This window comes from Bos taurus, chromosome X, assembly GCF_002263795.3.
Source record: "Bos taurus isolate L1 Dominette 01449 registration number 42190680 breed Hereford chromosome X, ARS-UCD2.0, whole genome shotgun sequence".
In the NCBI taxonomy this organism is placed as follows: Eukaryota; Metazoa; Chordata; class Mammalia; order Artiodactyla; family Bovidae; genus Bos; species Bos taurus.
Window position 1 is genome coordinate 92,644,404 of NC_037357.1, and position 24,647 is coordinate 92,669,050.

General features: G+C 43.6%; 1 long non-coding RNA gene across 1 annotated transcript; it reads right to left on the bottom strand.

Moving 5' to 3' along the window:
• Nucleotides 1–24,218, bottom strand: LOC132344324 (uncharacterized). The gene is made up of 3 exons (XR_009493576.1): nt 23,729–24,218; nt 19,031–19,195; nt 1–797 (listed from the first exon to the last, which is right to left on the bottom strand). It is a non-coding gene; the product is annotated as an uncharacterized lncRNA (long non-coding RNA).
• Nucleotides 24,219–24,647: the final 429 nt, after the last annotated feature.

The following is a 24,647-nucleotide window of genomic DNA, read 5'->3' on the forward strand; positions in this document are numbered from 1 at the left end:
TTTCAAAAACAAGCCAGAAACACCACATAGATGTTTTATACATCATTGGTGACAAGGTAAGGGAGGAAAGGAAACCCAAGGAGGACAAGTGATGGCTTGCACCATGGGGACAGTATTATGCAGAGTACAGAGCCGTTGTTATCTGGTTGCCCTTGCCATGGAGGAACTCCTCCCAGCATGCCCTAAGGTGGCCCTAAAATTACTAGAGGAAAGATTGCTACATTCCTGGAGCTGGATTGGATCACAAGCTGATAGGATTCCCTGTCACAAGGCTGGATCCTGTTCTTCCCCCGACCATGTTCCCAAAAGGATTCTGCCCAAGGGGTTGGCAGTGTTGGCTTTCATGACCCCCTCTATTCTGGATCTAAGATGAAAAGTCTTAGATTTAGTCTTTCCATTCTTTTAGGAGCCTCTGAAACATTCTTTTGTTTTTCTGCTGCCTCTGTTTTGGGCTCTTCTCTTTTTCCTGTGCCCGTTCTTGTAGAAGAGGGGGTTGGATGGAGCCAGAGTTGAGCATCAAGTTACTGAGTTCTTGTATTAGTTCATCCCAGGAGGAAGAATGAGAGGTTGCTTTTCTCCCCGTTGAGATTCCAGAAGTGCTCCCCATATATCTCTGGCAGTAGCAGCATTCACATTTGAACCTCTTCTGATCTATATCACACGAAGAAGAGGTTTTTGCTTTTCTGTCAGTCTGATAAGGTGCCATGGGCTTGACATATCTCCGTTTGGTGTGTTCCACTAACTTCTTTTTATTCTGAGGTAACCTGGAACTTCCCCATTGATGTTCTTCTTCCATCCTGTCAAAGGAAAACACACACACATACACACACACACACACACATGTTAGAAACATAAAGAGAATATTTAAAACATGGCTTGTTATATATCACCTGCTAACACACCGTACACACGTTTCAGAAAGAGTCCCTGACGATTTCAACAACTGAAATCTATGTTTCTAATGTATTGGTTTGGTCATGTCTTTTAGTGGGCACCAACATAAACGATTTAGTCTGAAAAATTAGGATATTGGTTTTAAACCAAATTGCTTCCTAACTGAATTACACATGCCACGAGAAACCTCAGAATCGTATTTCTCCAAGTGGAGAGTACAGATCACAGTTTCTTTTCTTTTCTTTTCTTTTTCTCTTGAAATCATTTAGCTCTTCTCTTATTGTTAATATAGTGAACTTCACTGATCGATGTTTGTGAAAAGAACACTTAGCGTAAGATGTATACTCTTAGCAAACTTTTAAGTATGCAGTACAGTATGGTTACCAATAGACACAGTTGTTGTTTTTTTTAATGTACAAATACCCATATCTGAAGTACCACTACACAAAACAGCCTGCTCTTTATCCTTCCCCCTCCCCCAGTTTAATTGAGGCATAATTGACAAAGCAAAAATGTGTATTTTTAAGATGCACAACATGATGACTTGATATACATGTATATTGTGTTATGATTGCATATCAAACTATATCTTCTTGATTAAATATTATAGTGTGGATTCACGTTCACATATGAAAGATGTTTTCTGTGATTTCTTTGCTTCCTTCACATTGCTTATGTGGAATTTGTACAGTTAAGATTCAAATTATTGGCTCTTGATGGCAATTGTTGTGTATCTTTTTGTTTGAGCTTATCTCCATATGTGAACCTGTACATAGCATATTGCTCCCTGGTAATACCAGGGCTTCCCTGGTAGCTCAGCTGGTAAAGAATCTGCCTGTGATGCAGCAGACCCCAGTTAAATTCCTGGGTGGGGAAGATCTGCTGGAGAAGGGATAGGTTACCCACTCCAGTATTCTTGGGCTTCTCTGGGGGCTCAGCTGGTAAAGAAGCTGCCTGCAATGTGGGAGGCCTGGGTTTGATCCCTGGATTGGGAAGATCCCCTGGAGAAGGGAAAGTTTGCCCACCGCAGTATTCTGGTCTGGAGAATTCCACGGACTGTTTAGTCTATGGGGTCGCAAAGAGTCTGGAACGACTGAGCGACTTTCATTCACTCACTCACACTATATTGCACATTCCATCCCTGCAATGGTGAATGGCCCTGTGGCTTCATGGGTGCTGGATTCCTTGACTGAACTTTATGTTTACACAAACGGCAGTCTGACTAAACAGAATAGTCTTTTGTCATTCCTTTTATTATTGTAGGAATTGCTTCCATGTCTCCTGGAATCAAATATTTCTGGAGGCATCTTAGGAAAACATGCTACAGATTGTATTTGTAAAAACGAATTAAAAAATACATTTTCTTTCTGCTGAATCCAAGGAAAAATAAATTCTTCCAAAAGTTCGAGACCTTACTAGAAATATATCTCAGTGCTGATCGTTCTCTTTTCAAAAAAAAAAAAAAAAATAGAAGAAGAAGAAAGAAAGAAAGAAAGAGAATAATTCATCCATATTTACACAGTTTGTCATCATGGATTTTTTTTTTTTCCTCTAACACTTCCTTTCTGTTTGCACTCTCTATTTTGAGGAAATAAATTATCCTTATGTTCTTGTACTTCTCTCTTCAATAACTATTGTTTTCTCTAAATCCTTTAGATGTTTCCTTCTATTAGTCACTGCATTTATCTCCAGCCTTTAACCTTGGTAGCCATTTAACTATCAGCCCTGTCCCTATTTCTAATATTGATTGAATCTGTATTGATGTGCTCTTGATCACTAGTTTCCCTAGTTCTGCTCTATCCCATTTCAATTCAGGTCACTATGTTTATTTTATATAGTAGAACTTTTGAAAATTATGTCTTTAGTAGTTAGGAGAAACGGTGGAAACCTTTTTGTCCTTGAGTACTTCTCTTTTGAATTAACTCCTAGTAATATTTTCTTTATTTTTAATGTTACAAAGTTGTCCTGCCATTTGTCATTTTGTTTCTTTCCCTCTTAGGCACATCTTTTATCTATTTATTTATTTCTTAATTTTTTATTGGAGTACAGTTGATTTACAATGTTGTGTTATTTTCAGGTGTACAGCAAAGTGAAGCAGTCATACATATACCTACGTCTCCACTCTCTTTTAGATTATTTTCCCATATAGGTCATTACAGAGTACTGAGTAGAGTTCCCTGTACACAGTAGGTCCATATTAGCTATCTATTATATATATATAGTAGTGTGCATATATCAATCCCAATCTCCCAATTTATCCCCCTCCTCCTCACCCCTTGTCCCGCCAGTAGCCACGAGTTAGTTTTCTACATCCGTGACTCTATTTTGTTCTGTAAATAAGTTCATTTGTATCATTTTTTAATATTCCACACACAAACAATTTCATATGACATTTGTCTTTTTCTGTCTGACTTACTTCGCTCAGTATGACAATCTCTAGGTCTATCCACATTGCTGCAAATGGCATTATTTCATTCCATTTTATGGCTGAGTAATATTCCACTATATATACATACCATTCTTCTTTATCCATCTGTCTGCTTCCATGTCCTGGCTATTTAGACAGCACTACAATGAACATTGGCGTGCATGTCGCTTTTTGAATTATGGTTTTCTCCGCATATATGCCCAGGAGTGGGATTGCTGGATCACACGGTAGCTCTATTTTTAGTTTTTTAAGGACCCTCCATACTGTTCTCCATAGTGGCTCTACCAATTTGGATCCCCACCAACAGTGTAGGAGGGTTCCCTTTTCTCCACACCCTCTCCAACATTTATTGTTTACGGATGTTTTGATGACGACCATTCTGACCAGCCGACTCATTGGAAAAGACCCTGATGCAGGGAAAGATTGAAGGCAGAAGGAGAAGAGGGTGACAGAGGATGAGATGGCTGGATGGCATCACCGAAGCAATGGACACGAACTCGGGCAAACTCTAGGAGATGGTGAGGGTCAGGAAGGCCTGGCGTGCTACAGTCCATAGGGTCACAAAGAGCCAGACACGACTGGGTGACTGAACAACGTTTCTGACCAGTGTGAAGTGATACCTCACTGTAGTTTTGAGTCGCATTTCTCTAACAATTAGTGATGTTGAGCATCTTTTTGTGAAGATTTGACCATCTGTATGTCTTCTTTGGAGAAATGTCTACTACGATCTTCTGCCCAATTTTAGGTTGGGTTTTTATTGTTTTGAAACTGAGCTGCATGAGCTGTTTGTGTATTTTGGAAATTAATGCCTTGTCAGTTACTCTGTTTGCAAAGGTTTTCTCCCATTCTGAGGGCTGCCTATTCGTTTTGTTTATGGTTTCCTTTGCTGTACAAAAGCTTTGGGCCTCATTTCTTTGTTTTTGTTTTTATTTTCATTACTCTAGGAGGTGGATTGAAAACGATCTTGCTGTGATTTATGTCAGAGAGTGTTCTGCCTTTGTTTTCCTCTAAGAGTTTTATGGTATTTGGCTTTACATTTAGTTTAAATTTTAATTTTGTGCATGGTGTTAGGGAGTGTTCTCATTTCATTCATTTACATGTAGCTGTCCAGTTTTCCCGGCACCACTTATTGAAGAGACTGTCCCTTCACCATTATAAATTCTTGCCTCCATTGACATAGATTCAGTTCAGTCACTCAGTCGTGCCTGACTCGTTGTGACCCCATGGACTGCAACACGCCAGGCTTCCCTGTCCATCACCAACTCCCGGAGTTCACTCAAACTCGTGTCCATTGAGTCGGTGATGCCATCCAGCCATCTCATTCTCTGTCGTCCCCTTCTCCTGCCTTCAATCTTTCCCAGCATCAGGGTCTTTTCCAGTGAGTCAGTTCTTCTCATCAGATGGCCAAAGTATTGGAGCTTCAGCTTCAGCATCAGTCCTTCCAATGAATATTCAGGACTGATTTCCTTTAGGATGGACTGGTTTGATCTCCTTGCATTCCAAGGGACTCTCACGAGTCTTCTCCAACACCACGGTTCAAAGGCATCAATTCTTCAGCGCTCAGCTTTCTTTATAGTCCAACTCTCACATCCATACATGACTACTGGAAGAAACCATAGTTTTGACTAGTCGGACCTTTGTTGGCAAAGTAATGTCTCTGCTTTTTAATATGCTGTCTAGGCTTGTCATAGCTTTTCTTCCAAGGAGCAAGGATCTTTTAATTTCATGGCTTCAGTCACCATCTACACTGATTTTGGAGCACAAGAAAATAAAGACTCTTGCTGTTTCCATTGTTTCCTCATCTGTTTGCCATGAAGTCATGGGACCAGATCCCATGATCTTAGTTTTCTGAATGTTGAGTTTTAAACCAGCTTTTTCACTCTCCTCTTTCACTTTCATCAAGAGGCTCTTTAATTCTGCTTCGCTTTCTGCCATAAGGGTGGTGTCATCTGCATATCTGAGGTTATTGACATTTCTCCCGGCAAACTTGATTCCAGCTTGTGCTTCATCTAGCCCAGCATTTCGCATGGGGTACTCTTCATATAAGTTAAACAAGAAAGGTGACAATATACAGCCTTGACGAACTCCTTTCCCAATTTGGAACCAGTGCATTGTTCCATGTCCAGTTCTAACTGTTGCTTCTTGACCTGCATTCAGATTTCTCAGCAGGCAGGTAAGGTGGTCTGGTATTCCCGTCTCTTTAAGAATTTTCTTCAGTTTGTTGTGATCCACACAGTCAAAGGCTTTGGCGTAGTCAATAAAGCAAAAGTAAATGCTTTTCTGGAACTCTCTTGCTTTTTCTATGATCCAACGGATGTTGGCAATTTGATCTCTGGTTCCTCTGCCTTTTCTAAATCCAGCTTGAATGTCTCGAAGTTCACGGTTCACATTCTGCTGAAGGCTGGCTTGGAGGATTTTGAGCATTACTTTGCTAGCATGTGAGATGAGTGCAATTGTGTGGTAGTTTGAACATTCTTTGGCATTGCTTTTCTTTGGGACTGGAATGAAAACTGATCTCTTCCACTCCTGTGGCCACTGCTGAGTTTTCCAAATTTGCTGGCATATTGAGTGCAGCACTTTTACAGCATCATCTTTTAGGGTTTGAAATAGCTCCACTGGAATTCCATCACCTCTGCTAGCTTTGTTCATAGTGATGAGTCCTAAGGCCCACTTGACTTCACATTCCAGGATATCTGGCTCTAGGTGAGTGGTCACACCATCGTGGTTATCTGGGTCAGAGAGATCTTTTTTGTGTAGTTCTTCTGTGTATTCTTACCAACTCTTCTTAAAATCTGTCTGCTTCTGTTAGGTCCATACCATTTCTGTCCTTTATTGTGCCCATCTTTGCATTAAACATTCCCTTGGTATCTCTACTTTTCTTAAAGAGATCTCTAGTCTTTCCCATTGTATTGTTTTCCTCTATTTCTTTGCATTGATCACTGAGAAAGGCTTTCTTATCTCTCCTTGCTATTCTTTGGAACTCTGCATTCAGATGGGTATGTCTTTCCTTTTCTCCTTTGCCTTTAGCTTCTCTTCTTTTCTCAGCTATTTATACGGCCTTGTCAGACGACCACTTTGCCTTTTTGCATTTCTTTTTCTTGGTGAACGTCTTGATCACTGCCTCCCGTACAATGTCACGTACCTCTGTCCATAGTTCTTCAGGCACTCTGTCTATCAGATCTAATCCCTTGAATCTACTTGTCACTTCCACTGTATAATTGTAAGGGATTTGATTCAGGTCATACCCAAATGGTCTAGTGGTTTTCCCTAATGTCTTCAATTTCAGTCTGAATTTGGCAATAAGGAGTTCAAGATCTGAGCCACAGTCAGCTCCCAATCTTGTTTCTGCTGACTGCATAGAGCTTCTCCATCTTTGCCTGCAAACAGTATAATCAATCTGACTTTGGTATTGACCATCTGGTGATGTCCATGTGCAGAGTCTTCTCTTGTGTTATTGGCAGACGGTGTTTGCTATGACCAGTGCGTTCTCTTGGCAAAACTCTGTTAACTTTTCTCCTGCTTCATTCTGTACTCCTTGGCGAAATTTGCCTGTTACTCCAGGTATCACTTGACTCCCTACTTTTGCATTCCAGTTCCCTATAGTGAAAAGGGCATCGTTTTGGGGTGTTAATTCTAGAAGGTCTTGTAGGTCTTCATAGAACCGTTCAACTTCAGCTTCTTCAGCATTACTGGTCAGGACATAGACTTGCATTACTGTGATACTGAATGGTTTGCCTTGGAAACGGACTGAGATCATTCTGTCGTTTATGAGATTGCACCCAAGTACTGCATTTCACACTCTTTTGTTGACTATGAGGGCTACTCCATGTCTTCTAAGGGATTCTTGTCCACAGTAGTAGATATAATGGCCATTTGTGTTAAATTCACCATTTCCACTCTATTTTAGTTCCCCGATTCCTAAAATGTCAATGTTCACTCTTGCCATCTTCTTTGTTTGACCACTTCCAATTTACCTTGATTCATGGACCTAACATTCCAGGTTCCTATGGAATACTGTTCCTTACAGCATCAGACTTTACTTCCATCACCAGTCACATCCGCAACTGGGTGTTGTTTTTGCTTTGGCTCAGCCTCTTCATTCCCTCTGGAGCTCTTTCTCCACTGTACTATTTTGGGCACCTACTGACCTGGGGAGGTCATCTTTCATCTTTTTGCTGTTTCACACTGTTCATGGGGTTCTCAAGGCAAGAATACTGAAGTGGTTTGCCATTCCCTTCTCCAGTGGACCACATTTTGTCAGAGCTCTCCACCATGACCCGCCCGTCTTGGGTGGCCCTACACAGCATGGCTCATGGTTTCATTGAATTACACAAGGCTGTCATCCATGTGATCAGTTTGATTAGTTTTCTGTGACTGTGGTTTTCATTCTGTCTGCCCTCTGATGGATAAGGATAAGAGGCTTATGGAAGCTTCCTGATGGGAGAGACTGACTGAGGGGGAACCTGGGTCTTGCTCTGATGGGCAGGGCTATGCTCAGTAAATCTTTAATCCAACTTTCTGATGATGGGCGGGGCTGTGTTCCCTCCATGTTGTTTGACCTGAGGCCAAACTATGGTGGAGGTAATGAAGATAATGGCGACCTCCTTCAAAAGGTCCCATGCACACACTACCACACTCAGTGCCCGGACCCTGCAGCAGGCCACCACCGACCCACACCTCCGCCAGAGACTCCTGGACGCTCACGGCCAAGTCTGGGTCTGTCTCTTGTGGGGTCGCTGCTCCTTTCTCCTGGGTCCTGGTGCACACATGGTTTTGTTTGTGCCCTCCAGGAGTCTGTTTCCCCAGCCGTGTGTAAGTTCTGGCGGCTCTATGGTTGGGTCAATGGTGACCTCCTCCAAGAGCACCTATGCCCTACCCAGGTCTGCTGCACCCAGAGTCCCTGCCCCTGCAGCAGGCCACTGCTGACCCATACCTCCACAGGAGACACTCAAACACTCAAAGGCAGGTCTGGCTCAGTCTCTGAGGAGTCTCCTGGTGTGCACAAGGTTTTGTTTGAGCCCTCCGAGCGTCTCTGGCAGGTATGGAGTTTGTTAACACTCAAAGGCAGGTCTGGCTCAGTCTCTGAGGAGTCTCCTGGTGTGCACAAGGTTTTGATTGAGCCCTCCGAGCGTCTCTGGCAGGTATGGAGTTTGTTTCTAAGCGCAATTTCACCCCTCCTACCGTCTTGCTGGGGTTTCTCCTTTGCCCTTGGACGTGAGGTATAATTTTTTTTGGTGAGATCCAACATTCTCCTGTTGACGGCTCTTCAGTGGCGAGTTGTACTTTTGGAAAAAAATGTGTTTGAGATTCATCTGTGGGGCTGCGCTTTCCCGGCAGCCGGCAGCCAAAGAGGATGAAGGCGTGGTATGCTTTCAAAGTCCAGGTGTTAGGTTAGGTGTCATAGATTAGGTGACCATAGGTGCGTGAGTTCATCTCTGAACTTTCTATCCTGTTCCATTGATCTACACTTCTGCTTTTGTGCCACTACCATAGTGTTTTGATTACTGTAGCTTTGTCATATAGTCTGAAGTCAGGGCGCCTGATTCCTCCAACTCCGTTTTTCTTTCCCAAGATTGCTTTGGCTATTTGGGGTCTTTTGTGTATCCATACCTATTTCAAAAATTTGTATTCTAATTCTGTGAAAAAATGCCACTGGTAGTTTGACAGGAATCCTTTAGATGGTAGAGTCATTTTCACAATATTGATTTTTTCCAATGCAAAAACATGGTATATCTCTCCATATATTTGTGTCATGTTTTATTTCTTTCATCAGAATCTTGTCATTTACTAAGAACAGGTTTTTGCTTCCTTAGGTAGGTTTATTCCTAGGTATTTTATTCTTTTTGATGCGATGGTAAATGGGATTGTTTCCTTAATTTCTCCTTCTGATCTTTTGCTGTTAGTGTATAGTAATACAAAGGATTTCTGTGTATTAATTTTGTATCTTGCAACTTTACCAAATTTGTCAATGAGCTCTAGTAGTTTTCTGCTAGCACATTTAAGATTTTCTATGTATAGTATCACGTCATCTGCAAACAGTGACATTTTTTCTTCTTCTTTTCCACTGTGAATTCCTTGCATTTCTTTTTCTTCTCTGATTGTCATGGCTAGGACTTCCAAAACCATACTGAGTAAAAGTGGCAAGAGTGGACATCCCTGTCTTGTTCCTGATCTTGGAGGAAATTATGTCTGTTTTTCACCTCTGAGAATGATGTTTGCTATGGGTTTGTCATTTATGGCCTTTACTATGTTGAGGTAGTTTCCTTCTATGCCCACATTCTGGAGAAATTTTTTTTTTTTTTTAAACCTAAATGGATAGTGAATTGTCTAAAGCATTTTCTGCATCTATTGAGATGATCACATGTTTTTTGTCCTTCAGTTTGTTAATGCGGTGTCTGATTTGCATATATCGAAGAATTCTTGCATCCCTGGGATAAATCCCACATGATCATGTTGTGTGATCGTTTTACTGTGCTGTTGGCTTTGGTTTGCTAGTATTTTGTTGAGAATTTTGTGTCTATATTCGTCAGTGACACTGGTCTGTAATTTTGATTTTGTGTGAAATTATTGTCTGGTTTTGGTACCAGGGTGATGGTGGCTTCATAGAATGAGGTTGGGAATGGTCCTCCTTCCTCTGCAACTTCCTGGAAGAGTTTCAGAAGGATACATGTTAAACCTCTTCTCTAAATGTTTGATAAAATTTGCCTGTGAAGTCCTCTTTTGTTTGTTGGAAGTTTTAAAATCTGTTTAAATTTCAGATCTTGTAATTGGTCTGTTCATAATTTCCATTTGTTCTGGGGTCAGTCTTGGGAGGTTATACCTTTCTAAGAATTTCCCCATTTCTTCTAGGTTGTTCATTTTATTGGCGTATAGTTGCTTATAGTAGTCCCTTACGATCCTTTGTGCTTCTGCGGTGTCAGTTGTAATTTCTCCTCTTTCATTTCTAATTTTACTGATTTGAGTCCTCTCCTTTTTTTTCTAGACGAGTCTGGCTAAAGCTTTTTCAATTTTGTTTATCATCTCAAAGAACCAGCATTTAGTTTCAGTGACCTTTGCTATTGTTTTCTTTGTCTCCACGTCAGTTACTTCTGCTCTGATCTTTCTTTCTTTCCTTCTACTAATATTGGGTTTTGTTTGTTCTTCTTTCTCTAGTTGCAAGAAAGGTCCCCGTGTAACTGGGCAGGATGAAAGAAAGAAGGTAAAGGAAGAGGAGAGGAAGTGGGATGGGACCAGTGCCCCTGGGGAGGGAGCTGAAGGAGAGGAGAGGTTCACACATCCAGGAAAGTCCCATCACCGGTGGGGCGATCAGCTGGGTCAGAAGGGGAGCAGTGAGGTTTCAGAGGAGAGCACAACAACAGGTCTGTGGCAGGCAGGACAGGGTAAGACCTACACAGCTGGTTCCTCTCTCAGCCCTGTGTGCCCTAGCCTGAGACAGGTGTCCACTGGTGCAAATGGGTGCTGGGGCATGGGGTTTCGAGAGCAGATCCAGGGAGGTGACTGTTATTGGCTGTGAGGAGACGGCCTGAGGGGACAGGAGTGAGGAGCTCTGCAGCCAGGAATTCTCTTGTAAGGAGCCCAGACCACCATGGAAGCAAAACACCACTGTTGAGTGACGTGCAAAGGGCAGGGCCACCATTGCAGCCTCTCATCATGTGCCAGCCCCTGCCTCCCTAAGCACTAGGGAGGTCTCCTGCTGGAGCAGTCTCACATGCCCCCTGCCTGGCTGCTGCCTCCTCCGACCATTCCCTGCCTGGGTGGCCCACTGGCCCCAATCACCACCTCAGCTGCTTCCTGCCTAGGTGGGCTCATGTGCTCTGGCAGTCTCGGGAGCAGACACAGGTAGGTGACTCGCATACAGAGGTGGGGCTTGAAACCACAACTGTGCCCCAGGGGCCATATGACTTAAGGAAGAAGAGCTGAAGTCTCTCCTCATGGCTGCACGAACCATGGATTTACACCTCCGCTGACATCTTTGCAAATTCAGTGCCTGCAGAACATCCAAACAGACAACAACTGTTCTTGCCACTGGGGCAGGTTGGGCTTTAGCAGCTATGGGCTTTGTGGGCACACACACACAGGGGTTGGGCTGGACCAGAGAGTCTAAGCAGCCTCTATAGCTCCCACAGAGGGTCCAGGTGCATGACTACTGCAGTCCTGGGACCTGACCTCAGTGGATCTGCATCAGTGGCCTGGTGAAAACAATGCCTGTGTTTCACCAGGGCAAATTGCCTTCTTACCCACGGTTAAGGTAGGACTGCAAGCAGTGCCAACAACAGTACTTTGTGAGCCTGCACCACAAGGGAATGGGGACACAACAGAGCACACTCATTGGTGAACAGCTCCAGAAGAGGAATACTCAATGGCTTCTCTCCCAGTGGGAGTGCTCCAACCCCACCTACCTTGCACCCATCAGAAACACAGCTAAGAAATGGATCTGCGGGCCTCTATTCCAACAATTAAGAAACAGACCCCCACCCCTGACAAGGCAGTGACAACCATAGAACAAAGGGGAGGCTTTGCTCAATATCCATGGCAGGCTATGGTCCCCACAACACCAGTTAAACCCCCTATCAAGGGGATACCAACCAGCATATACTGAGGAAAGAGGTGACAGTCATCCATACTAAAAACAGCCCTCACATCAAAAAAAAAAAAAAAAAAAAAATCTAAATCTATAAATCTAAAACCAAACAGGCTACGCAGGGAGGTTCTCACATGAAAATAGCCTTCCAATACAGCCTGAGGGTTGAGCATTGAGAGGAAGAATCCCCAGAGTATAAACAGAGACTCCACTCTTAGAGGGTGTGCCCAAGTTCTCACATACACTGGGAGCCAGCACAAAGCCGTACCTCCACAGGAACCTGAGATAAACCTACCTAGGGAGTCTTGGAAGGTCCCTGGGGATGAAGGGTTTGGCTGTAGCTCACTATGGGGGCAAGGAAACTGGTAGCAACAACCCCAGGGAATATTAATTGGTGTGAGCTCTCCTGGAGGTCCCCATTTTGGCACCAAGACCCAGTCCCACCTAACAGTCTACAGGCTCCAGTGATGGAATGCCTCAGGCCAAACAATCAGTAAGACAGGAACACAGCCACACCTGCCATCAAACAGGCTGCCTAAAGTCATACTAGGCTCACAGCCACCCCAAATCACACCCCCTGACACCAGAGGGACAACACCCAGCTCCACCCACTGTAGGGCAGGCACCAACCTTTCTTTTCTTTTCTTTTTCTTTTTTAGACTCTTAATTCTCTTCATCAGTTTCATGTAATGTAATAGGAGACAGCTCTATCTCAAAAAACACCTTGAGAGTCTCAGGCCCCACAACTACATTAACCCCCGATTCTAGGAGGTAAGGTGTTAAGGACACTTGTTTGGGTGGGACGAACAGAACCAATAAAAGTGAGTTTCCTTAGCTTAACCCCTCATGATCCCTCTTTCTCCTAAGCTACGGTCACTCACTCCAGATGGAAAAACAAATGTGCTTAAGTTTTCCACCACCTCGGGTTTTCTTCACCAACTCACATCCTGGTGGTGTGTGGTGGTGAAAGTAAAGTCCGATGGTGTAAAGAACAATATTGCACAGGAACCTGGAATGCTGGGTCCACGAATCAAGGTAAATTAGAAGTGGTCAAACAGGAGATGGCAAGAGTGAACATTGACGTTTTAGGAACCAGCGAACTAAAATGACCTGGAAAGGGCAAATTTAATTCAGATGACCATTATATCCACCACCTTGGGCAAGAATCCCTTAGAAGAAATGGAGTATCCCTCATAGTCAACAAAAGAGCTCAGAATGCAGTACTTGGGTGCAATCTGAAAAACGACAGAATGAACTCTGGTCGTTTCCATGGCAAACCACTCGATATCACGGTAACCCAAGTCTACGTCCCAACCACTAATGCTGAAGAAGCTGAAGTTGAACTGTTCTATGCAGACCTACAAGACCTTCTAGCTAACATCCAAAAAAGATGTCCTTTTCATCATAGGGTACTGGAATGCAAAAGTAGGAAGTCAAGAGATACCTGGAGTAACAGGCAAGTTTGGCCTTGGAGTACAAAGTGAAGCTGGGAAAAAGCGAACAGAGTTTTGCCAAGAGAATGCACTTAGCACATAGAAAACATCCTCTTCCAACAAGACAAGAGACGACACTAAACATGGACATCACCAGATGGCCAATACCGAAATCAGATTGATTATATTCTTTGCAGCTGAAGATGGAGAAGCTCTATACAGTCAGCAAAAACAAGACCAGGAGCTGACTGTGGCTCAGACCATGAATTCTTTATTGCCAAATTCAGACTTAACTTGAAGAAAGTAGGGAAAACCACTAGGCCATTCAGGTTTGACCTAAATCAAATCCCTTATGATTATACAGTAGAAGTGACAAATAGATTCAAGGGATTAGATCTGATAGACAGAGTGCCTGAAGAACTATGGATGGAGGTTTGTAGCATTGTATGGGAGGGGGTGATCAAAACCATCCCTAAGAAAAAGAAATGCAAAAAGGCAAAATGGTTGTCTGAGGAGGCCTTACAAATAGCTGAGAAAAGAAGAGAAGTGAAATGCAAAGGAGAAAAGGAGAGAGATGCCCATCTGAATGCAGAGTTCCAAAGAACAGCAAGGAGCGATAAGATAGTCTTCCTAAGAGATCAAAGCAAAGAAAAGGAGGAAAAGAATAGAATGGGAAATATTAGAGATCTCTTCAACAAAACTAGAGTTATCAAGGGAATATTTCATGCAAAGATGGGCACAAGAAAGGACAGAAATGGTATGGGCCTAACAGAAGCAGAAAGTATTAAGCAGTGGCAAGAATACACAGAAGAACTATACAAAGAGATCTTAATGTCCCAGATAACCACGAGAGTGTGATCACTCACCTAGAGCCAGATATCCTGGAGTGCAAAGTCAAGTGGGCCTTAGGAAGCTGCACTATGAACAAAAATAGTGGAGGTGATGGAATTCCAGCTGAGCTATTTCAAGTCCTAAATGATGATGCTACGAAAGTGCTGCACTCAATATGCCAGCAAATTTGGAAAACTCAGCAGTGGCCACAGGACTGGAAGAGGTCAGTTTTCATTCCAATCCCAAAGAAAGGCAATGCCAAAGAATGTTCAAGCTCCTGCACAATTGCACTCACCTCACACACTAGCAAAGTAATGCTCAAAATTCTCCCAGTGAGGCTTCAACAGTACGTGAAGTGAGAACTTCCAGATGTTCAAGCTGGATTTAGGAAAGGCAGAGGAACCAGAGATCAAATTGCCAACTTCCACTGGATCGTACAAAAGGCAAGAGAATTCCAGAAAAACATCTACTTCTGCTTAACCGACTACAGTAAAGCCTTTGGCTGTATGGATCACCACAAACTGGAAAAATTCTTAAAGAGGTGGGAATACCAGTCCACCTTACCTGCCTGCTGAGAAATCTGTATGCAGGTCAAGAAGCAACAGTTAGAACCGGACATGGAACAACAGACTGGTTCCAAATTGGGAAAGGAGTGCACCAAGGTTGTATATTGTCACCCCGCTTATTTAACTTATATGCAGAGTATTCCATGCAAAATGCCGGGCTGGATGAATCACAAGCTTGAATCAAGATTGCCAGGAGAAGTGGCAATAACCTCAGATATGCAGGTGACACCACCCTTTTGGCAGGAAGTGAAGAGGAACTAAGGAGCCTCTTGATGAAGGTGAAAGAGGAGAGTGAAAAAGCTGACTTCAGACTCAACATTCAAAAAACGAAGATCATGGCACACAGTCCCATCACTTCATAGCAAAGAGATAGGAAAACGAAATAGTGACGGACTTTATTTTCTTGGGCTCCAAAATCACTGCAGATGGTAAGTGCAGCCATGAAACTAAAAGATGCTTGCTCCTTGGAAGAAAGGCTATGACAAACCTAGACAGCGTATTAAAAAATCAGAGACATTACTTTGCCAACAAAGATCCATCTAGTCAAAGCTATGATTTTTCCAGTAGTCATGTATGGATGTGAGAGTTGGACCATAAAGACAGCTGAGTGCCAAAGAATTGATGCTTTTGAACTGTGGCATTGGACAAGATTCTTGAGAGTCCCTTGGACTGCAAGGAGATCAAACCAGTCAATCTGAAAGGAAATGAGTCCTGAATATTCACTGGAAGGACTGATGCTGAAGCTGAAGCGCCAATACTTTGGCCACCTGATGGGAAGAGCTGACTCATTAGAAAAGACCCTGATGCTGGGAAAGATTGAAGACGGGAGGAGAAGCGGATGGCCAAGGGCGAGCTGGTTGGATGGCATCACTGACTCAGTGGACATGAGCTTGAGCAAGCTCCTGGAGAGCCTGGCATGTTGCAGTCCATGGGGTCACAAAGAGTCAGACGCGAGTGAACGACTGAACAGCAGCACATCCTTTTCCTTTCTTTCTTTCTTTTTTTAAGACAAGGAAAGAACCTTATTTAGAGAGGAGAAAGGAACCTCAATAAAAAGTTATTGGCCACTGATTCAGTCTGGTAGGTGATTTCCTGTGTGTTACTCTCCCAACTTTGGCAAGATTTCTCTCTAATCCAATCCTGAACATGTTTACTGAGTGCCTGTTGCATGGCCTCCCTTGTGCCAGGTGATACAGACACAGAGATTATGTGACAGGTAACAGTCACCACTTACATATTTGCAGTGAAATGTTGTGGGTTTAAAGCTCTGAGTGTACTTTCAAATTTTCCAGTCAAACCCAAGATGTGACATCTGGCTTCTGTCAAAAAAGGGTGAAGATAACCATCTGTGTTATCTGCATTACTCCCAGGACATTACATATGCTGTTCCATCCTTCTTGAGGCTTCCCCATCACCTTCCCCATCACCACCACTCTCCCCCACACACATCTGGCAAAGCCCTAGTCACACTTCAGGTCTCAACTCACATGGCACTTCCTCTGGCCAGCTTTCCCTGATCCCACTAGAGGTCATTCACTATACCATACCGTAGGTACTATTTATCATTTGGCTGTAGTTGCTTGCATAGTCATCTGTCTTCCTCATTAGGTTATTAGTCTCCCTGCATAGCACAGTGTTGTTGGGATGTCCTGGCACAGAATCCAGGCACATTCCCACCTCACATGTTTATGCTGCCTGGTCCCACTGTTCCTCCAAATACCCCTATGCCTTGATCGCTCTGTCTTCAAGTACCTGTTCAAATGTCTTCTTCTCAGTGAGACTGACTGTGAACATCCCATTTAAGCCTGTATATTCACCAATTAGCACTGCCAATCCCGCCTTCCTGCTCTATTCTTCCAGACTTGGGCCAGACATCCAACCAAGGAAATAAGGCCTTCTGGGGCACTGGCAGAAAGCAAGTGGAGCATGAATTAAGCAAGGGCTGAGGATACTACTAGGACAATCTAAGTCTGAGATCCACCACCCAGTAGACAATTTGAGGGTTGTTCTTCGATGTGCACAGTCTTTCTACCCACACCGTGACTATGTCGATTCTTAACAAAAACTCAAATTGCCTCTTCCTGCAGCAAATCCCCTCCTTGTTGTCTCCATCCATCCCTGAACACTTCTTGACTTTCTTTCTTCTGTGGGCCCTGGAATCTCAGAATGGAACTCCTACATGTTCTCTCACTCTTTTAAGCGGTATATTTTCTGGTCCTCGATGGAAGCGTTGCACCGTCAAACAGAGGGACTACATTGAATTCTACCTCTCTCAAACATCTGGCAAAATAGAACTGGGTGCGCCTATCATAGGACACTTTATTTACAAATTTTGAGGTGATACAAAGTTTATTTTCATCTCTTTCTAATTGCTGGTACCCTGAGAGGTACAGGTGTGCAAGGCCATTAATAATCGCTTTTAGAAAAGACTTACCCAACATAGGGTTTTGTGTGTATGCTATGCTATGCTAAGTCACTTCAGTCGTGTCCGACTCTGTGCGACTCCATAGACGGCAGCCCACCAGGCTCCCCCGTCCCTGGGATTCTCCAGGCAAGAACACTGGAGTGGGCTGCCATTTCCTTCTCCAATGCATGAAAGTGAAAAGTGAAAGTGAAGTCGCTCAGTCGTGTCCGACTCTTAGCGACCCCATGGATTGCAGCCTAACGGGCTCCTCGGTCCACGGGATTTTCCAAGCAAGACTACTGGAGTGGGGTGCCATTGCCTTCTCCGTTTGTATGTATAGGCATGTGATAGTTGAAATGTGAGAAGAGATCAGTGATATTACCAAACTCCTGATCACTGAGTATTTCCACTACTAGAATGTATTCTACTCCAATAAAAACTGTCACCTAAAGATACATTAGTTCTTTAAATATTATATATGCTGCTGCTTTTTCACTTATTTTAATAAAACTGTTTAAATGAGTCCATAGTAGTGAAGAAAACAGAGTATTATAAAATTAGATCTAATCAGCATTACATGTTGACTGGTGCACCCTTTCTCTCCCTCTTTCTCTCCCTCCCTTCTTCTTCTTCTCTGTCTCTCTGTCTCTCTGTCTCTGTCTCTGTCTCTCTCTCTCTCTCTCTCTCACACACACACACACACACACACACACACAGACTCACACACACATTAGAACAACAAAAAAGAGGGACATTCTGATGATACCAATGCTGGAGACATGCATTTAAATAAGTGCTTTAATTATTTGGGCTTTGGGGGATATAGGAAAGAACAGGATGGTGCCAGACTGATTTGGGAGAATAATGCCAAGAGAAAGTATTTTATGCAACAGTTGACATAAAATCTCACTGCAGAATTAGCAGTACATCTAATAGTTTTGACTATTCTAAGTGCTTTACGTAGCTCTTCTGACCTACTGGAATGTGACACACCAAGGATCAGTTAAGTATTTCCCTGATTCATTTATATGTGTTCATTTTCAGCCCCTGAACAGAATATCTACATCCCAGGGACAGTGACCATGTTGTTTTCTGGTTCTGGCTTTGCCCCAACAAATATCTGGCAGAATAGATACAAAGCATTTGAGTCCAAAGAAGAGGAGATAAACAAAGGTTGGCTGTCTGACACGGTGTGGCTTCCAGAGTGGCACCGTAGATCCCTACAGAGCTGCCTGGTGTTGGGAGAAGTATCCATGCAGCCCAGAGCCTAAGCCTCAGCTCCCCACATTAGTATCTTGAGACCTGACTTCAAAGTGACCATAGATTATATGCCCCCACCTCTTGCATTGTATTGATAACTGTATGAGAGAAGGAATATAAATGCTGGTGGTCTCAGATGTAACCCTGATTTATAGGACCCTCGCTTAGCACTTGACGTCTATTCCTTAAAGAGGCAGTGGGTGAAGGCCATCGGGGATGCCAGCTCTGGGGCCACACAGCCTGGGTTTGTAACCCAGCTCCCACATTCATAAGCTGTGTGTCTCTGTGTGGCCTCTCTGGGCCTCATAAACTCACTCCTCAATTGGGAGTGCCTCATATAGAGTTGTCAGCGATGATTAAACAAGATAAAGCATGTGAAGTACTCTGCAGCGTGCCTAGCATACAGGACACAATCAGTATTCCTCAGCTTATGGCAACTTATTATTATGATCAATAACATCTCTGCAGCATATACACAGCCTGAGTCCTCTGCTCAAATTTAGGCCTGTCAATTATGAGCACATTGTCTTTCCCATCTTTCCCCAAGATAAGGAAAGGGCCATGCCAGGTCATTTTAATTCCCAAAGTCCCTGTTGAGATCCCAAGGGAGAAACTGAGTTCACATGAACTTACCTGTTCAGAAGTCCCTTCTGGGTACCCAAGAAGTTGATGATTTTTGTTTTCCTGGAACACAGCTCTGGTTATATCATTGAAGGCAGATCTTCCCAGCTTAGTACGATATTTATTTTCTCATTGAGAGACTGTTGTGGTGACCGATTTGGCTCTTATCAGAGGGCTCTACAGGGAAAACAGATCAAGTCCTTTCTTTACATGTCACAAAAGGCAAGACACACATCTAAACATTGACACCACTTCAAAATAGCACCGGGATGCTCTTGGTCCCATCTTAGAGGCATGGGAGCACTGTTCATATTTGTCAAGAGTGGGCCCTGGAGACCAAAGAATGGAACATGGAGCACTTAAGCAAAGGACACCAGTGCTAACGTGAAGGTGCTCGCATCTGTAAGCAGGGACCTCTGCATCCAACTGCTTCCCCAAATGGGGAGTGGGGCCACACTGCCTGGCTGTCCCTAATGCTGTTCTTACTTCAGTACCCAGACTTCTGACCTGACTTTGAACCCAGCTCATGTTTAGAACTCCTGCTTGAGCTACTCCACACTTTTGCAGCTGTCCTCTTCTATGCCTGTTTAGTCTTTGCTTAGGATTTTCTCTGTCAATCTAATTCTTTCTGCCCACCACATTGCAGGGATTTCCTATTATTTCTCAAGCATAGGCCAGATCCCTCTTTCTCACTTTTCAGTATAATTTTGAACCAATGATAAATCTCTATTCTGGCATGATCTAGCAAAAGGCTAGAGCCTATTCTTAGGCCACCATGTAGAAGGGAGACAGGAAATATCTGAAAACTTTTGCTTGAGTGGAGATGTTGCACTTTCATATCGCTGGTATCACTGATGAGTGTCAGAGGGAGGACCCAGTCGACACACTGGATGGTAAGAACTCTAGAGAGTACTGAAATACCTGACTACATATATACCTAAGGGCAAGGAGAAGGGACTCAGTGAAAACAGATTGAGAAGGAGTGACCAAAGAAGCAGGAGAAAACCAAAGAGCTTGGCCTTGCTGTGGAAGTGAAAAAGGTCACCTGGACTTTCCAAGTCCACAGATCATTTGGTTCAATTTCTTGAAGCTGCTGAGATAAGCCTATATGTCACCTAGGCCTCCCATCTATAAAGTAAAGCAACCTACTTTTATTTTAGGTGATTTTTAGGGTTGCATTATTTCAATAAATATTTATGGAAGGCTCACGTTGCTACATCAGCCTGCTGTAGGTAGGAAAGCTTCAGGGAATTCATCAATTGCAGGCCCAACCTGCATTGTCCAAGATACGTTATGAAGGGGGAAAATGTGGGTGTCACTCTGGTACAGTCAGGTTCTGGACAATGTGGGGATAAAAGACACAACCAACCTCTGGACCTACAGAGAATGAGCCGAGAGCTTTGTTCTAGCCACTCGTTTCTGATATATTGTTTGCAACAAACAAATTGACGACATAGCAGCAGCTACACTGCTCTGTGTGTGTACCTCATGTTATCATCACTCACAAGACAGCAAACATGTTCTAAGCACCTGCTGGGTACCAGGCTCCAGGACCTATGCTTTGGCAGGCTTTCTGCACACAGGAATGTTTGATGCAGGAAAACGGTTCTCGAAGAGCACACAGTGTGCTGGGCAGGGAGCCAGACTGAAGACGGTGTAGAAACAAGTGTGATGAGAGCTATGGCCAGCAAGAGCCAGCAGATGCTGGGAGCACAGACGAGACAACCCCAGAACCCAGGTGGTGAGGAACGGCTTCTCCTGGGGGTGGGATGATAGATAATATTATTGTTCCCATTTGCACATGAGGTAACGGAGGATCAGAGAGGATTAGCAAGCAATGGAAGAGGTGGAACCCTTTTTCAACCTACATCTGTTAAGATGCAAAGTCCCTTACACTGTGAATTTTATCAGTCTCCCCATGATGATATAGTCATCTGTTTTTCTTCACATTCACCGCCTGTACTTCTTTCTTATCCTACTTTACCTCTTACATTCTTAAAACCTGATAAGTATAATAAAGACAACCTTTGGTTCTGATACTGAGCAGGATTCTGCAGGGCCTCTCCAGGGCCAGACCCCAGCCCCACCCCCCACCCCCACCCCCAACCCGTTTGTCCACTGCTTCTGGTTTGTAGAAAAGCTTTACTCTCCTCGGCCTTCCCCAAGTCCCAAAGAGCCAGTTTAATCAGAGAAGTGAAAAAAAAAAAAAAATGCAGAAGCAAAGGAAACCAGTCAAGAAACACTAAATAATAATGGTTTAGCCATGAAATAAAGTTGAAGACCATTAGTTCCTCTTTTAGAACTATAGATCATACCCTGAGCTATATTCTTGAGTTGTTTTGCAGAAACTAAAACCCTCAGCAGGTGGAGGAAGCTGACTGCATGCTGACCACCAGCATGTAGACCCCAGACCAGTTGGAGCCACAAAACTGATAACTGAGATTCCTGAAATACCACCCTGTTACCTCACCACCAACCAATCAGAAGAATGTCTATGAGCTGATCTCATGCACCTTGCAGCCTTCACTGCTACTGTTACCTTTAAAAACCCTTCCCTGAAAGACAGTAGAGAGTTAAGGTCTTTGGAGCATTAGTTGCTCATTCTCCTTGCTTTACACCCTGCAAATAAACACCATATTTTCCTTCACCACAACCTGGTGTCAGAGCAGACTGGAGTTCAGCCCTGTAACAGTTCTACAAGGCCTTTATTCTTTTCTAGAGTGAGTTGTTACATCTTGGCACAATCTAAAACTGAATACTAAACTTAAATTTGTGTTCTATCCACAGAAAGGGTTAATGATAAATGGATCGCTGTTGGGAAAGGGTTAGCCGTCCTGTTACGCTGAATATCAAACACAGCTTTAAAACTCGATCCGCGTGCGAAATTATCACCTGGGAAACCACTGCTCCTCTCTGAAGCTATTCACAACATCGCACAATAGTGGATTTTATCAAATGCTGGGAGTCTCCATGCAGGTGATTATATGTCTTTGATTTTTCCACATTCAAGTGCACCAGTCACTGGGCATTGCTCAATGTGCTGCTCATTACTATAGAGCAATTCTTTCTTTAAAAAAAAAAAATTAAATATTTTATTATTTTTGGCTGCATCGGTTCTTAGTCGTGGCATGCGGGCTCTCTTGTTGAGGTGCACAGGCTCAGTAATTGTGGCATGTAGGCTTAGTTTCCCCAGGGCATGTGGGATCTTAGCTCCCCGACCAGGGATCAAACCCGAGTCCCTTGTGTTGGAAGATGAATTTTTAGCCAGCGGACCACCAGAGAAGTCCTGAACAATCCTTTATTATTTTTTTCTTTCTCTGTCACTGATTAACTGTGGGCGACTGATCCAAGGAAAGCCATGAACACTTACTTCAACATAGTAACCCTATGATCACATATCTAATAATGGTGTAACTCTAATGCCCACAATCGCTCCACTCCAGCAAACTGGTTATCCAAGGAGTCATTTGCTCTAGATATTCTTGACAAACTGATTTAAATAAGTATAAACGAATGCAAGAAACATTATAAAAAATAATATCTAATGATCTTTGCATATTGCAGAGAGGTTTATCAATTACTTCAATATGGGAGGTGTAGGTTTCTATGAGCTGATCTCAACCTTTCCATCACTGCCCAACCAATGTACCACAGACTTCATGGTTTCAAATGACACTAAGTCCAGGTGGGGTTGGCTGGGTCTTTTGCTTGAGTCTTTTGGTCTTGTAAGACCAAAATCAAGATGTCTGCTGGGCTGTGCTCCTTACTGGAGGCTCTGAGGTAGGTTCATTCAGATTGTTGGCAGATATCAGCTCCTTGCAGCTACAGGAGTGAGGTCCCTGTTTCCCTGCTGGCTGTCAGCTGAGGGCTGAGCTTTGCTCCTAGAGCCTGCCCACATTTCTTCTCATGCTTTCCAATTGGATTTCTCCAGCAGTAACCACTCTAGTTCCTCTCTCACACTTTGAAACTATCTGCCTTCCCTTGCTGCCACATCTCTCTGACCAACTCTTCTGGCTTTTCTCTTCGGCTTTTAAGGGATCATGTGATTGCATCGGACCCACTCAGATAACCCAGAATAACCTCCTTATTTTAAGGTCAACTGAATTGTAGCTGCAAAGTCCCTTCACGACAGTACCTAGATATGTGCTCAACTGAATAACCAGGGGACAGAAGTCTTGGAGAAGCATCTTTAGAATTCTGCCTACCACATATATATTATCTACGCACTTAAATTATTTTTATCTTTTGTGAAGGAAAGTGGTGAATTGTGTGAGTACCTCAGCTGGTAAAGAATCTGACTGTAACGCAGGAGACCCCAGTTTGATTCCTTGGTCAGGAAGATCCCCTGGAGAAGGGCTTGACAACCCACTCCAGTATTCTTGCCTGGAGAATCCCCATGGACAGAAGAGCCAGGCAGGCTGCAGTCCATGGAGTAGCAAAGAGTTGGACACGACTGAGTGACTAAGCATGCCAAAGAATGGGTCTCTGACACTGATTCAAAACCCAATTAGTTCCTGAATGCCATAAAAAGTCTGAAAATCCTGTTTCTCCAACCAGTAAAAGACAGACTGTTCCACACACTGTGTTTTAAATGAAAAGTCTTAGATTGGAGACAGAGCATCTGAGGAATACAATTGTTCACTTAGAAAGCCCATGGTTAACGATAAAGATTACACTCACACATGGTGTTACAGAAACAGTGACTCTCACCTGACCTATTTTTAGGAGATCCTCTTTCTCTCTCTCTCTGGATCACCTTCACGGCATCTCAGTGCCAAGCGGTGCCTCAGATCTTCTGGTCATGAAATGAAGTGCTGCCCTTGGAGAAGATAGGAGTTAGATCACCCAGAGCAGAAGTCCTCCTGAGATTTTAGAAACAGCATCCACCAGGAGCCATCCCTCAGGTAGTGGTGATTGGATGTGGCAAGTGAGTCTCAGGGCAAAAAGCAGGACTCTCTCAAAGAGTTGAACTTTCCTTATAGAGGTGAGACAAATTAGATAAACAGGGTCCTAAATTCCCTCCCTTCAGTCTGGGGATGACTGGAGGAGGAAGGGCTAAGGGCTTAATGGTGATCAGCTTCTCCGTGTTGACAAGCCAGTTAGGTCTTTCTTTCTTTCTTCCTTTCTCTTCCCCCCGCCCCCCTTTTCATGTGAAGTAAATCACTAATCCCTGCTTGAGACCCCCTGAAACCAACACCCCCCACCCCCACCCCTCACTGGACAGCAGTAGCACTGGTGGGGCCCTCCCCCAGGTTTTGATTGTTTGCTGGGACAAGTGACCCCTGGTGACAAAAGAAAAGTTTCCAAGGCGCTGGAGGTGATGTTAGCAGTGAAGTAATAGAGAAACAGGTCATAAACTCCATCCCTCTGGTGGAAGGGGTGGCGCTGGAGGGGAGAGTAGGGTGAGTCCAGGCAGATGATGGGTAGAGAGATTGAAGGGAGGGTATTATTTCTTTTAGTGTACACATCAAAGAATAAATTTTGTATTTATTTGTATCTCTTTCTGATAGGAACACATACACATGTTAAAATCCTCAACATATCTTATATGCATACTTAAGCAGATAAAAACGATTCATTCATTCCCCTTTTGTCGATGGGATAACTAACACGTGAACAGCCATTTAAA